Genomic DNA, 12,650 nt, shown 5'->3' with positions numbered 1-12,650 from the left:
ATCTCTCTCTCACACACACACACACACACACACACACACACACACACACACACACACTCAGAGCGAGAGTGCAAAAGAGAGACACACAGAGAGGAAACAGACAGGAAATATCCTTTTGATTCTTACAGACCAATCGATCTATTTCCTGACCTTTCTCTTCACTGCCTCTCAGTCCCATCCTCTGCCCTTATCCTCCCTCAAGGCCACCACTAGTTCTTAGAACTCCTCTGGGTCCTTGCTTGGCGCCTTGCTGACCTTGGTTCCAACAGATACCCAATGTCTATCCCAGGGCAGGTCGAGTGAATGTGTTTGAATGCCAGTAGCCTCCTGCAGCTCAGTCTCTCTCCTTTATGGAACACTCTTGCCCTCTTCTTTCCAGTCAAGGATCTGCTGGGTTGGCTTAAGGTCCATGGAGCAAGGGCTTACGGCATCATTGCCTGAAGCAGCATAAAGGTTGGATCATAGACTTCTACCTGGTAGCCTCCAATAGATGAGTTCTTGCTTCTAGAAAATTGCTAGGTTTTTTTGTTTTGTTTTGTTTTTGATATTTTTTTTTTTTGAGACAGGGTTTCTTTGTGTAGCCTTAGCTGTCCTGGAACTCACTTTGTAGACCAGGCTGGCCTCGAACTCACAGAGATCCACCTGCCTCTGCCTCCCGAATGCTGGGATTAAAGGTGTACATTGCCACACCCAACTAAAAATTACTTTAAAAAGCAAGACTCTCTAGCAAGGTGACCTGTCTAGTCCACAATAGCTCTCAGTGGTTACATGGCATTAGTTTGTCATCAGACTCAGAGGGTGGCCAGGGTCATGTTTTACAGGGACACTAGATGGGGAAGAGCTGGGTCTCTGAAGGAGAGGGCAGGGAGAAGGACACGGAATACCTGATACATGTCATGAGCTGCTGATACTGCGGAGGTGAAGGGCAACGGGAAGCAACAGTTTGGACTAAAAGGTGTTTCAGACATCTAGGTCTCCCCTTTGTCTCCACTTTAGGATGCCTGGACAGGTCTTCATAGAGGAATAATGGCCCGGGAGTCGAGGCACTAGTGGTCAGAACATTAACAGTCTCGTTCCAAGACATCACCAAGTGACCTAGACAGGGTCTGAAGAGACCTCAGCCGGTCCCAATCCCTCCTTGACCTGAAGTTATTTCTACTCCTTAGCAAGTGGCATGCCCAATCTTTCACTTGAAATAAAGCCTCTCCTTCCTAAGGGACCCCTATCCCTGTCTGAAGCCACAGAAGCCTTAGAGAGAGCCCCACCCCTCCCTGCTCCCCCTGAACCAAGAACATGGGTCCCTCTTGCTGATAAGGAAATGTGGCCAGCTTCTAGTGCTTTCCTGTGCGTGCGTTGGGCAATATAGTCTCAGCTGGACACAGTGGCCGAGCCCAGACAACAGGTGGCAGGGGGTGTCAGGAACCGGGTACCAGCTCTTCAGGGAGCCGCCATGACCTTCACCATCAGGTTAGGACCCGTCAGAAGTGGCCTCCTTGAGTGATTTACAATTTGCAAACATGTTTTATTTGATTCCTGAGTTCTGCCGGGGCAATTACAGTGACTAAGCATGACAAATCACTCTCGGCACAGTGTCTGCTTGCTGTTAAGAAATGTGTTTGCCTCACTGTTTTGCCTGGTGCGGCAACATTTTAAAAATAGACTCACTCACTGTACTCGAAGGCAATTTGTTCCAAATTTTCCCACTAATTTGATTTTAATCTGATATTTAAAGTTCGTGTGACCACATTCCCACTGATTTATAGGGAATAAGCCCTACCTGGCGGCAGTGTAATTGGCTTTGGCCCAGGAGTCCACAGGACAGAGCATTTATCCCAGAACAATTTGAAGGCACTGTGTCTCTAATGTTTTAAATATAGTCTAATTTCGCCTCGCATGTTCTGATTCCCTGGGGCCAGGGCAATGAATGTTAAGGTTGCTTAGTGCTCTGGTAGAGAGGGCCCTGGCACACGGTGGGCCTTTGGTGGTGCACACAGTAGTGCACAAACGCAGCCCAGACGTCCTGACGCAGTACACACTAATGTGTGTTTGTTCAGGAGCACACATGAACGGAAGCAATTTGTTCCCCTGGCGATAAGTGGAACTTTCCTGTCCCTCCCATCCCATTGTGGGGATGACCTGTGACGCTGGACCATGCAGTCCTGGCTTCAAACTGAATTCCGGCTTTGCCTCTTGCTGACTGGGTGGCACTCGCCAAACCTCTTCATGCCTCTGTGGTTCAGTTTCCTTTTATGCAAAACGTATGCAAAACAAGCGCCACGTCATCCCAGAGTTGTGAAAGGTAAACAGGCCAGGCTTGTGAGACACTTGGCCCAAGTGAGACATCCCTGTGTGGGAGGAGTAAGGCACACACCTCTGTCCCCGAAAAACTGGGGATAATTTAGGGCAAAAATCTTGTCCCAGAATACCCAAGGCTATGCAGTTACGTTAATGTTGCTTAAAAACATTTTCCCCCTCCTAAAGGATGCCTGTTATTTACTTCAAAAGCATTGGATGAGCTTCTCCTGGGTGCACCTTCTCATTGCCAGTAGAGCTTGCATGGCGTGTGTGTGTGTGTGTGTGTGTGTGTGTGTGTGTGTGTTGAAGCACAAATGTAGAGTCTAGGTAGTGACCACTGGTCAGTAAGGACAAGCATCCTTGCTGGGGTGACACCCCCAATTTTCATAGGAAATTCAGCCCCTTGGCGTTCCTTTTGAATTCTTTCTTCCCTCCCTCCTCCCTCCCTTCTCTTTCTGCTTTTTGAGATTACATAGGCCTCCAACTTGTAATCCTCTTGCCTCAAGAATGCTGGGATTGTAGATACACACCAGGCTCCATGAACATCTTTCCATTTGGAAAGCTGTTCCCTGAGTGAATGGGGAGACTTTGACTTTCCTGTACCGCTGAGAGGGGAGCGGAAGGCATGCATTGTGTGCTAGCAGCGTGGCGACCATCTCCTAGTCCTTGCCTCCTTCAGTGTCGTCCCCCCCCCCCCCCCCCCGCCCCATCATCCTGATCTAGCTTGAGTCCAGGGGAAAAGTGATGGCAGACTGTCTCTTGCCCCGGAGAAGAGCTGGTCAGGCAGGGCCTCGGACTACTAGGGAAGCTCTTGGAGTCCTGGCGAATGGGCACATAGGCAAGTAGAAGAAGAGTTTGGCCGAACTTCCCTAGAACGAAGGTTGCTAACAAAAAAGAACTTTGGAAAGCTACCCTTCCCTTTCCCCGGTCACTGCCAGGAATGTCCCCGTGAAGGTAGTTCCAGTTAATGAGCAAACTCCTCAGACAGGCAGGAAGGCAGCTCGTAGGCCTCACTGTCAAGCACAGGAGGCAACTGGATTCCACTTGCCCAGCTGGGGACGACAGCAGGCATGGAGTGGGACTGGAGGCCTGACATCATTAGCTTCTCCACACCCAGGTCAGCTGGGCTCTCCGAGGGGACAGGCTCCAGGTGTGGGCGAGTCCCAGGGCGGTCCAGGGAGAGTGGCACTGTGTGGGTGCTGGCGTGGGGGCAGGAGCACGCCACATGCAGACACACAGGAGGTCGATTCTAAGGTTTTGGTGGGAGCATCCAAGCCCAGGAGAGGTGAGGGGTCCCCCACAGGAGCGATTTTCCAGGTCCAGCAAGGACTGATTTGCTCGGCTTGTGGAGAACTCTCTCACGTGAGAAAGGTGGAGGTAGGTGAGTCACAAGCCAGGCCCCTGTGCTGAGGGGAGGTGGGGATGATGGCTCTGAGCCCGAAATGTGTCAGAGGCGAGATGAGCATCTTGAGGGACGCAGAGTTTATGTAATCATGTGGGGCAGCACGCTGCTCAAGTGTGTGAGAGCCATGCTAGAAAAGAGAACAGCCCGCTCTGTGTCTGTCTTCCTGGGCTATCTAACCAAGCAGCCCAGCGTCCCCGTAGGTGGCCCGCCAGTCGCCCACAGTCGAGTTAGAGTGTATCAGAGTATCTTTCCAGGACTAATGGTCAGGAGCATCACTAACTCCTGGGGTTCTATTCTGCCCATTTAGTGGAGTGGTTTTAACACCCCCAGATCCACCCAGGGAAGGAAGGCACTCATTTTTTTCTTAACACTTGAGTAATTGGCTCCATTTCACATTACTTCCTCTGGCCAGCCTTCCTCTCCATTGCTCAACTCCATTTACTTTAGTTCTTTTCTTTGAGTGTGTGTGTGTGTGTGTGTGTGTGTGTGTGTGTGTGTGTGTGTGTGTGTGTGTATGCGACAACTTTCAGGAGCTGGTCCTCTCCTTCCATGATGTGGGTCCCAAGGACCAAACTCAAGCTTGGTTGCAGGTCTGCATTACCACACGGAGCCTAGTTTTTCATTTAAAAAATCAAATCAGTGGCAGATAGTTTAGAGCCTCTTGGAGAATTTTAAAGTTGAAACAGCATATCTAAATCACCATTAAGACCAGGTTTGGGTGGTCTAGATGACATCTCTGGCTTCAGTCACCCTGGGTGGCCAGCTGGCGATCTCTGTCTGCCTGCCTACAAAACCATCTCATGGAATTGGTGACAGCAGGGTCTCCTTGAGACTCCGGGAGGTGCTGCTTACAGTGCTCAGGCCATGCTGGTTACACAAGGGCTGAACCGGCATTCCCACCCACTGGGAGCGTGAGACCGTATGTGTCCTGGCCCCCACACACCTGCTGTGTGACCATATGCAGGTTTGGCAGCCTCTCTGTTTGAGCATGTCTGAGAGGCGTGCCGGGATTCCCAGAGGCAAGATGATGAATGGTGTTCCTCTAAAACACAACAACCACAAGAACCTGATCCCAGGACAAGTCACAATGAGGAGAATAGGGACCAAGCCACCTGGCCACTAAGGGGGAGGGGGGAATGAGTCAGAAATAAACAAACCACCTGCCAGCCAGGTTGTTCACCTATCCAAGAGAGTGAAGGGTTGGGAGAGGGCTGCAGGACCCAGTTGGGTAACTCCCTGCCAGCCTCTGGAGCCTAGATCCTGGGTCCTGGCCAGCCAGGTCCTAGGTGATGCTGATGGGCTGGATAATAAAGGATATCCGTGCTGTTCAGGAGCACTGGGGCTGAGTGGAGAACCCTCGGATGCCATGTTCCTGACTCCTTAGGTTGCAGCAAGTGGGTATGTCCGCATCACTTCCTTTCCCAGATACCATCTGCAAGCCAGGACCAGTCCACAGCAGTCAGCCAATCACTGTTTTCCTACCATGCGCCCCTCACACCCCACACCACAGCCCAGACAGAACGGGTAAACTAAAGAACAGAAGGGGGACAGGATCCAGGATAGGGGTGTCACCCCCAGTGCCTCAAACCCAGACCACTAGACTCCTAGTCTCTGTGGCTAGAAATGAGTCGTCCCCAGGGCCCACGGGAGGGGAGGAGGGATGGGACAGGACATTGAGGTCAGGCTGCCCACATAGTTTGGTAGAAGGCAAGCGAGTTAATTCTTCAGTGTTTGATCTTGTTTTCATGTGTCCTTTGCTACATTTATTTCTCTTGCTATTGTACAACACAGTGGCTTTGGGCCAAGAGCAGACTTCTCCCAGAAGGTTTTTTTTTTTTTTTTTTAAAGCTCTGGGTCCTGTGAAACATGAATGTGAGTAGATTTACTAAAGCATCACTAATCAGTGCTTCTCTTCATGGTCATTGGTTCCAGAAAATTCTTACCTATCAGTCCCTAAAAACATCATCCTTGGGCTGGAGGGATGGCTCAGTGGTTAAGAGCACTGGCTGCTCTTGCAGAGGACTGGGATCAATTCCCAGCACCCACGTGGTGGCTCACAACCATCTGTAACTCCAGTTCAGAGGATATAACACCTTCACACAGATTAACATGCAGGCAAAACACCAATACACATGAAATAAAAAATAAATTTAAAAAATAAATATGCCAGGTGGTGGTGGCACACGCCTTTAATCCCAGCACTCGGGAGGCAGAGCCAGGCAGATCTCTGTGAGTTCGAGGCCAGCCTGGGCTACAGAGTGAGATCCAGGAAAGGCGCAAAGCTACACAGAGAAACCCTGTCTCGAAAAACCAAAAAAAAAAAACAAAAACAAAAATAAATAAATAAATACATGAATAAATAAAAGGACCATCATCCTGCCTGTGTTTTCGCCCTCATCTCTTTAACAGACACTGCTAGATATATATTATCTCCCCAGCTCACATTGTCTCTTCTGTATTTTCCTTTTGATGATATCTGATGCCCTCATGATAAGTTTCTTCTGACTGCTTCTCTAGTTTGCTGATTCTCTTCTTCAAAAGTATTTTTTACTTTATTTTTATCTTATGTGTATGACTGTTGGCCTGTACATGTGTCTGTGCACCATGTGTGTGCAATACACACAGAGGCCAGAGAGGGGCGCCAGAACCCCTGGGACTGGGATTACGGATGGTTGTGAGCTTTTATGTGGGTTCTGGGAATCAAATCTGGGTCCTCTGGAGAAGCAGCCAGTGCCCTTGACCCTCTCCATGCCCCTCAAAAGTTTTAATCAACATGACCATTGAGTGCTCTTGATTCGGTTACTGTTGTTTAATTTCTAGAGATGAAATGTCTTCATTTCTTTTCAAGACTGTTTCAGTTTTTGTTGTTGCTGTTTTCTGAGACAGGTCTCCTCAAGTGGACCACACTAGCGTGGAATTTGCAATCCTCCTGCTTCAGCTTCCAAGCACACACTGTTGTACCTGACATAACCCGACTTTTCCTCAGATTCCTACCACCGCAATTGTTTTAAGTATGCTTCATTACTTTAAACACTATATGTATAATTATAGTCAGTAATTTGCATCCTCTGAAGGTCTAGTTCTGTTTTGTGTTCTCTTCTAGTGTTAGGTCATGGTGTCTTGTTTTCTTATGTGTCTGGTTATCTTTGACTTGGCATTAGTCATTGCTCGTGAGAAAACCTTGGGATTTAGGAGAGCAATCTTTTAGACTATCTTTCATTTATTCTTTGACAATTTCATACATATATACACTATACCTTGATCCTACCCACCCCCCAACTTCACCCTCCCACCTGCATGTAGGGGAGCATTTTCATTGGCTCGAGCTAAACATCTAGGAATGTTGCCAGTCCAGGACCACCTTGATCCAACTTTAAGATCCTGCGATCTACCCAAGAGACAGAAGAACAGATTGCAAGATCTTGACAGGGCTGGTTTACTTCTGCTTCCTCCTTACACTGAGGGTGTAGCCCTTGGGAGTCCCACATCAATGTGGGATGGGTATCTTATTTATTATATGCCGCACCTTGTGTCAGCCCTGAGGTTTGATCGCCGTCTCTCATTCCATGAGGTTAACAAAATAAAATTCAGATTTGTCAAGATCAGAAAAAGCCTCAGGGAAAACAGCAGCCTCTCCTCATATTTACCCACCAGGATTCCTTTTCTCCTCAGTTTTGGCCTGGCAATTCTCTTCACTTGCTTTTAATATATTATAAAAATCTTACCCAATCCTTGCGGCCACTTTCAGGGAGATGGACCCAAGCAGTCTAGTGTGGCGATGTACCAGGAACTTGAAGGCCCTTCTTCATTCATTCGACAAGTATTTGCTGAGCATCTACTGGGTGCCAGGCACTGCGCTGTGGCCCCAGCAGAACACCTGAGCCACGGAGCAGGGTCTTATGGAGTGCAGTCTTCTCTGTCGAGACAGAAAATAAACAGAGTTACACAGTCAATTAGTTAATTGCAGCCATGACACATATTGAAGGAAGGGAAGTCAAAGGTGGTAAGAGTCACTGACTGGGAGTCCTCCCTGCTTTGTGAAAGTCATCGTCAGGGATGGGATTCAAGCTGAGGTCTGAAGAGGATATATAAGCAAGCTGTCTGGGACTGGGATGAGAGAGAATACAGGCAAGGTGAACAGCCCAGACAAAACTCAGGCATGGCAAAGAACTGAGGAAGGTCCAATGTGTGTGACCACAGCGCAGGCTGGGGACAAGTGGTGAGCCAGAGGATCTGTGGACTGCCATGCTCTAGCACACGTGTGTTTAGGATTTGACCAGCAGACCAGAAGCAAAAAGAACCATGGAGCACATCAAGAGATACTTAGGGATAGGATCAGAAGACCGAATTATCTCACAAAACCTCGCTCCCTCACGTCCACTTTTCCTCAGTCATCCCAGCCCCCGTACACACCCTGTTCCTGGCATCGAAACTCTCCCATGCCCTGTGGCTTCCTATCGGCCTTTGCCCGTGTGAAGCAGCAGCAGGTTACCTGAGAGATAGAGGAAAGAGACTGGGCTGCCTGCTCACTGCTTCAGGGGCTCACTTAGGTCTCCCTAAAAATATGACCCCTGTCTACCCCAAGGCTCTGTGTTCCAGTTCTCCCTGGGCCTGTAAGCTCTGTTCCTTCCCCTATCTTCTCAGCTTTACAGATAGCCACAGTGGCTGCCACAGCTGGGTTCTGAGGGCTTTCTCAGCCCCTCTCACACTTCTGTAATGGATCCCATTGTTCACAGCTCTTTACTGATGATATGAGGTGACTGATTGTTAGCCAGGATTCTGAGTGATCAATGCTCAATACTTAGAGAGGGCTTTTGTTTGTTTGATTGATTGATTGATTATTGTTGTTGTTTCTTTGGTTGGTTTTTGTTTTGTTTGTGTATCTATTTGTTTGCATTAAAGACTCCCATGGCTAGAAATGCAGCTGAGTGGTAGAGCCCCTGCCTAGAATCCCCCAGTGAGGGGCTGGGGTGTGGCTCAGTGGTAGAGCCCCTGCCTAGAACCCCACAGTGAGGGGCTGGGGTGTGGCTCAGTGGTAGAGCACCTGCCTAGAATCCCCCAGTGAGGGGCTGGGGTGTGGCTCAGTGGTAGAGCCCTTGCCTAGAATCCCCCAGTGAGGGGCTGGGGTGTGACTCAGTGGTAGAGCCTCTGCCTAGAATCCCCCAGTGAGGGGCTGGGGTGTGGCTCAGTGGTAGAGCCCCTGCCTAGAATCCCCCAGTGAGGGGCTGGGGGTGTGGCTCAGTGTTAGAGCCCCTGCCTAGAATCCCCCAGTGAGGGGCTGGGGTATGGCTCAGTGGTAGAGCACCTGCCTAGAATCCCCCAGTGAGGGGCTGGGGGTGTGGCTCAGTGTTAGAGCCCCTGCCTAGAATCCCCCAGTGAGGGGCTGGGGTGTGGCTCAGTGGTAGAGCCCCTGCCTAGAATCCCCCAGTGAGGGGCTGGGGTGTGGCTCAGTGGTAGAGCCTCTGCCTAGAATCCCCCAGTGAGGGGCTGGGGTGTGGCTCAGTGGTAGAGCCCCTGCCTAGAATCCCCCAGTGAGGGGCTGGGGGTGTGGCTCAGTGTTAGAGCCCCTGCCTAGAATCCCCCAGTGAGGGGCTGGGGTATGGCTCAGTGGTAGAGCACCTGCCTAGAATCCCCCAGTGAGGGGCTGGGGTGTGGCTCAGTGGTAGAGCCCCTGCCTAGAACCCCCAGTGAGGGGCTGGGGTGTGGCTCAGTGGTGGAGCCCCTGCCTAGAACCCCCCAGTGAGGGGCTGGGGTGTGGTTCAGAGTTATAGTGTTGGCCTGGCTTGTACAAGGTCTTGGGTTCCATCCCCAGTGCTTAGGGGGAAAGAAAAAGGAATTGAAAGCAGTAATGTGTCTGGGAGTCCTGGAGGGGGGCCAGTCCCCTGGGGCAGCCAAACGGGCGGTGTCAGCCCACACAAAGGCCCTGCTGCTGGTCACATTCTGCAAACAAACATCCACATGTGTGTGACGGTGCCAAGTGACAAACACGGCCGCCGCGACAAGTTTACGGAGCTGCAGTATCGAGGAGGACAGATAATGAGGCGAATCATAAATGTGTGCAAACACTGTCTACTGGGAATTCCAGCCGGGAGATGGGTGGGGTGAGTGGTTTGTAATTTTCATTCAGACTCAGTCTCCAAAGCCGTCTCTGATGAAACAGCTGAGGGATTGAGGTGAAAGTACATCTGATTTCTGAGCCGGCCTCACCGGCACCATTTTCTTCCGTTCCTTGCTCCCTGTACCAGCCCAGATAGTTTGCCTCAGTTTACCCTTAGAGACACATCAACACTTCCTCAGAGGTTGACAGGTGCCTGGGAGAATTCAATGTGTCCCCCCCCCCACCTCTGTGAAGGGATCTCAGACACAGACCTGAGTGTAGGGGGGCACACGTCACAACTTGTGTTTGAGTGGGGATACGTGATCAGGGAAGGGCTCTTGGGCAGGTCGTGTTCAATATGGGCCAAGGTGACAAGACAGCTCCAGCGACTCAAAGGGCTTCTCTGGGTGGAGGAACAGCCGCAATGGAAGGCTGAGGGCTCAGTAAGGGACAGGGTCAGAGGACGAAGCCAGGCAGAAAGATGGACCCAGGTCCCCAGTGGCCAGGCAGGTGGGGCGGCCATGCCTCCCTGCTTACCTGGGTCGGTTCTGGCCTGATGCTGCTCATTTGCAGCATCCCCTTTGGCCTGCAAATGTGTCCCTGCTTGTTCCATGCATGACACAGTCACTCCACACAGGGCAGAGCAAGGGGCCTAGGTTTAGTATTTTGACTACGGTGGGGAGCCATGGATGGTTGTTGAGCGAGAGAAGGGTGGGATCCAGACATTCAATGAGTGCCAGTGTTGTTCCTGAGCTCTGGAGATGCAGCCATACGCCACATTTGATCACATCTCTGTCCTCATGAGGCTTATGCTGATGTCTAAGGCTTTAACCAATTCTGCCCACTCCCTGGGCCTGTCAGGGGCCTCTTTGGACAGATGAGAAGATAAAGAGGAGAGAATGTTGCAGTCGATCTTTTTTTCCCTAAATTTAACAATCAGGGCATCATGAAACCTGCTCCCAAATTCATCTCAAAGGGAGGTCTTTTCAGGGAAAGTGGTCACATGCAGTACCACTTGTCCCTGAGCCCCACTCTCAGCCACCGATCCAGTAACTGGCTTACAAGTGCTCCCAGAATCCCAGCATCGGAGCACACACCTGGAATCCCAGCTACTTAGGAGGAGGCAGAGGGAGCCAAGAACATGGTGAAACTCTGTCTCAAAACAGCGACCAGGCCAACAACACGGTTCCCCAACCCCAGCTTGAGTGGCCAAAGCAGACCCAGACCATGGCGTAGATACTCCCAGCAGAACGTCTCACACCAGGCTGTGCTGGGGGCTCAGACACAGGCCCCGGTACAGAAGGAAACCAGCACACCCGAGGATGCGTCTTCAGGTACTGGGTCGCCTGGAGCTCCATCTCCCTTTTCTCCAGCCTTTGCTTTGGCTTCAGTCTCCATCTGGTTGGGGCGGGGGGGGGGGGGGGGGGTCACAACAACTCAAAATCTCCAAACAGACATCCTCTGAGTAATTAACTTCCAGACAATCCACCGGAAGTCCTGCGACTGTGTGTGGTGGTGCAAATATGCAATGCCAGTGCTCAGGAAGTTGAGGCAGAAGGATTGCTTTGAGTTAGAGCTACATAGTGAGTTCCAGTTGAGACCTGGTCTCAAAGGGGGAAAAAAAAGTTCTGGAATTGCGCTCTCCTGGGCCTTAGGTTCATTACTGAATGAGCAAGACCCTGTGTACAGGAGAAGGAAGACGCTGACGGGCCAACCCTCCCATTGGGCAGGTCAGCTCCATCAAATGACACAGAGTGACTGAGTCCGGAGACGTGAAGATCTTCAAGGAAAATGAATATGGAGCTTAAGGAGAGACATGGGCGCTGAGGTAAAACAGTTGGTGTCCACTGCGCCTGTCCACTCTCCCGGAGGAAAGCACGTAAGCCAGCAGCGCATGAGATGACTCAGGCTGACTCCTTTACCACCCTTCAAAAGAGAAAGTATGTCTGTGCGCCCAGTGCATTTCTGGAACCAGCCATTGTGGTCTGGGTCCTACATGAGTTTCTGTCTCCTGCCCTGCCTCAGTCTCTCCCCACAGGTAACGCAGACCAGCAAGAGGCTCCAGTTATGACTGGGGTGCAGAGAAGACACGTGACAGTGGCCTAAGAGAGGGTGGGTCTTTTCGGTGAGTCAGCCAGAGCTGGGAGAGGGGACAATTCGGGGTAAGGGTGATGGTGACAGTGAACATCCTCTGGCCATGGAGAGGGCTTCCAAAGAAATGGGTGGTGTCTTCGGCCCCTCATTCACCAGCATTCAAGAATAGTCCTCAGTAGCAAGGAAGGTGGCTGGGCCAGTTTTCATTGCCAACTAGTTACAACCTAGAGTCATCTGGTGAGAAGGAACTTTAGTTGAAGAATTGACTCCATTGCATTGGCCTATGCGACACTATCTTGAAAGTTAGCTGACGTAGGAGGGCCTAGCCTACTGTAAAGTAGTGCCATTTCTTGGCAGGTGATTCTGGGTTGTATAAGACGCTGGAGTAAGCCAGAGACCACAGTGAACACTGTCTCTCTATGGTTTCTGCTTCAGTTCCTGCCCTGGCTTCCCTTGGTGACAGACTGTGACCTGGAAGTGTAAGTCAAATAAAGCCTTTCCTCCCCTGAGTGGCTTTTGGTCAGAGTGTTTTATCATAGTGACAAAAAAGCAAACTAGAAAGAAAAGAAATTCATTTGTTGAGCACCAATGGCGTACAGACCATTCATAAACCTCCTATTTCCTTTTTAAATCATTTTCAAAAATCAGCTACAAAGTAGCCGGTTTCATTATGGTGGTCAGATTTCCTCTTTCAAGCTGCCAGCCTGGTCAGAAGTTGATCCTACCATCAACTGAAGCAGATGCTAGACCCTGGAGGAT

Source organism: Peromyscus maniculatus, chromosome 1 (assembly GCF_049852395.1).
Source record: "Peromyscus maniculatus bairdii isolate BWxNUB_F1_BW_parent chromosome 1, HU_Pman_BW_mat_3.1, whole genome shotgun sequence".
Lineage (NCBI taxonomy): Eukaryota > Metazoa > Chordata > Mammalia > Rodentia > Cricetidae > Peromyscus > Peromyscus maniculatus.
This window is presented reverse-complemented; position numbering follows the sequence as displayed.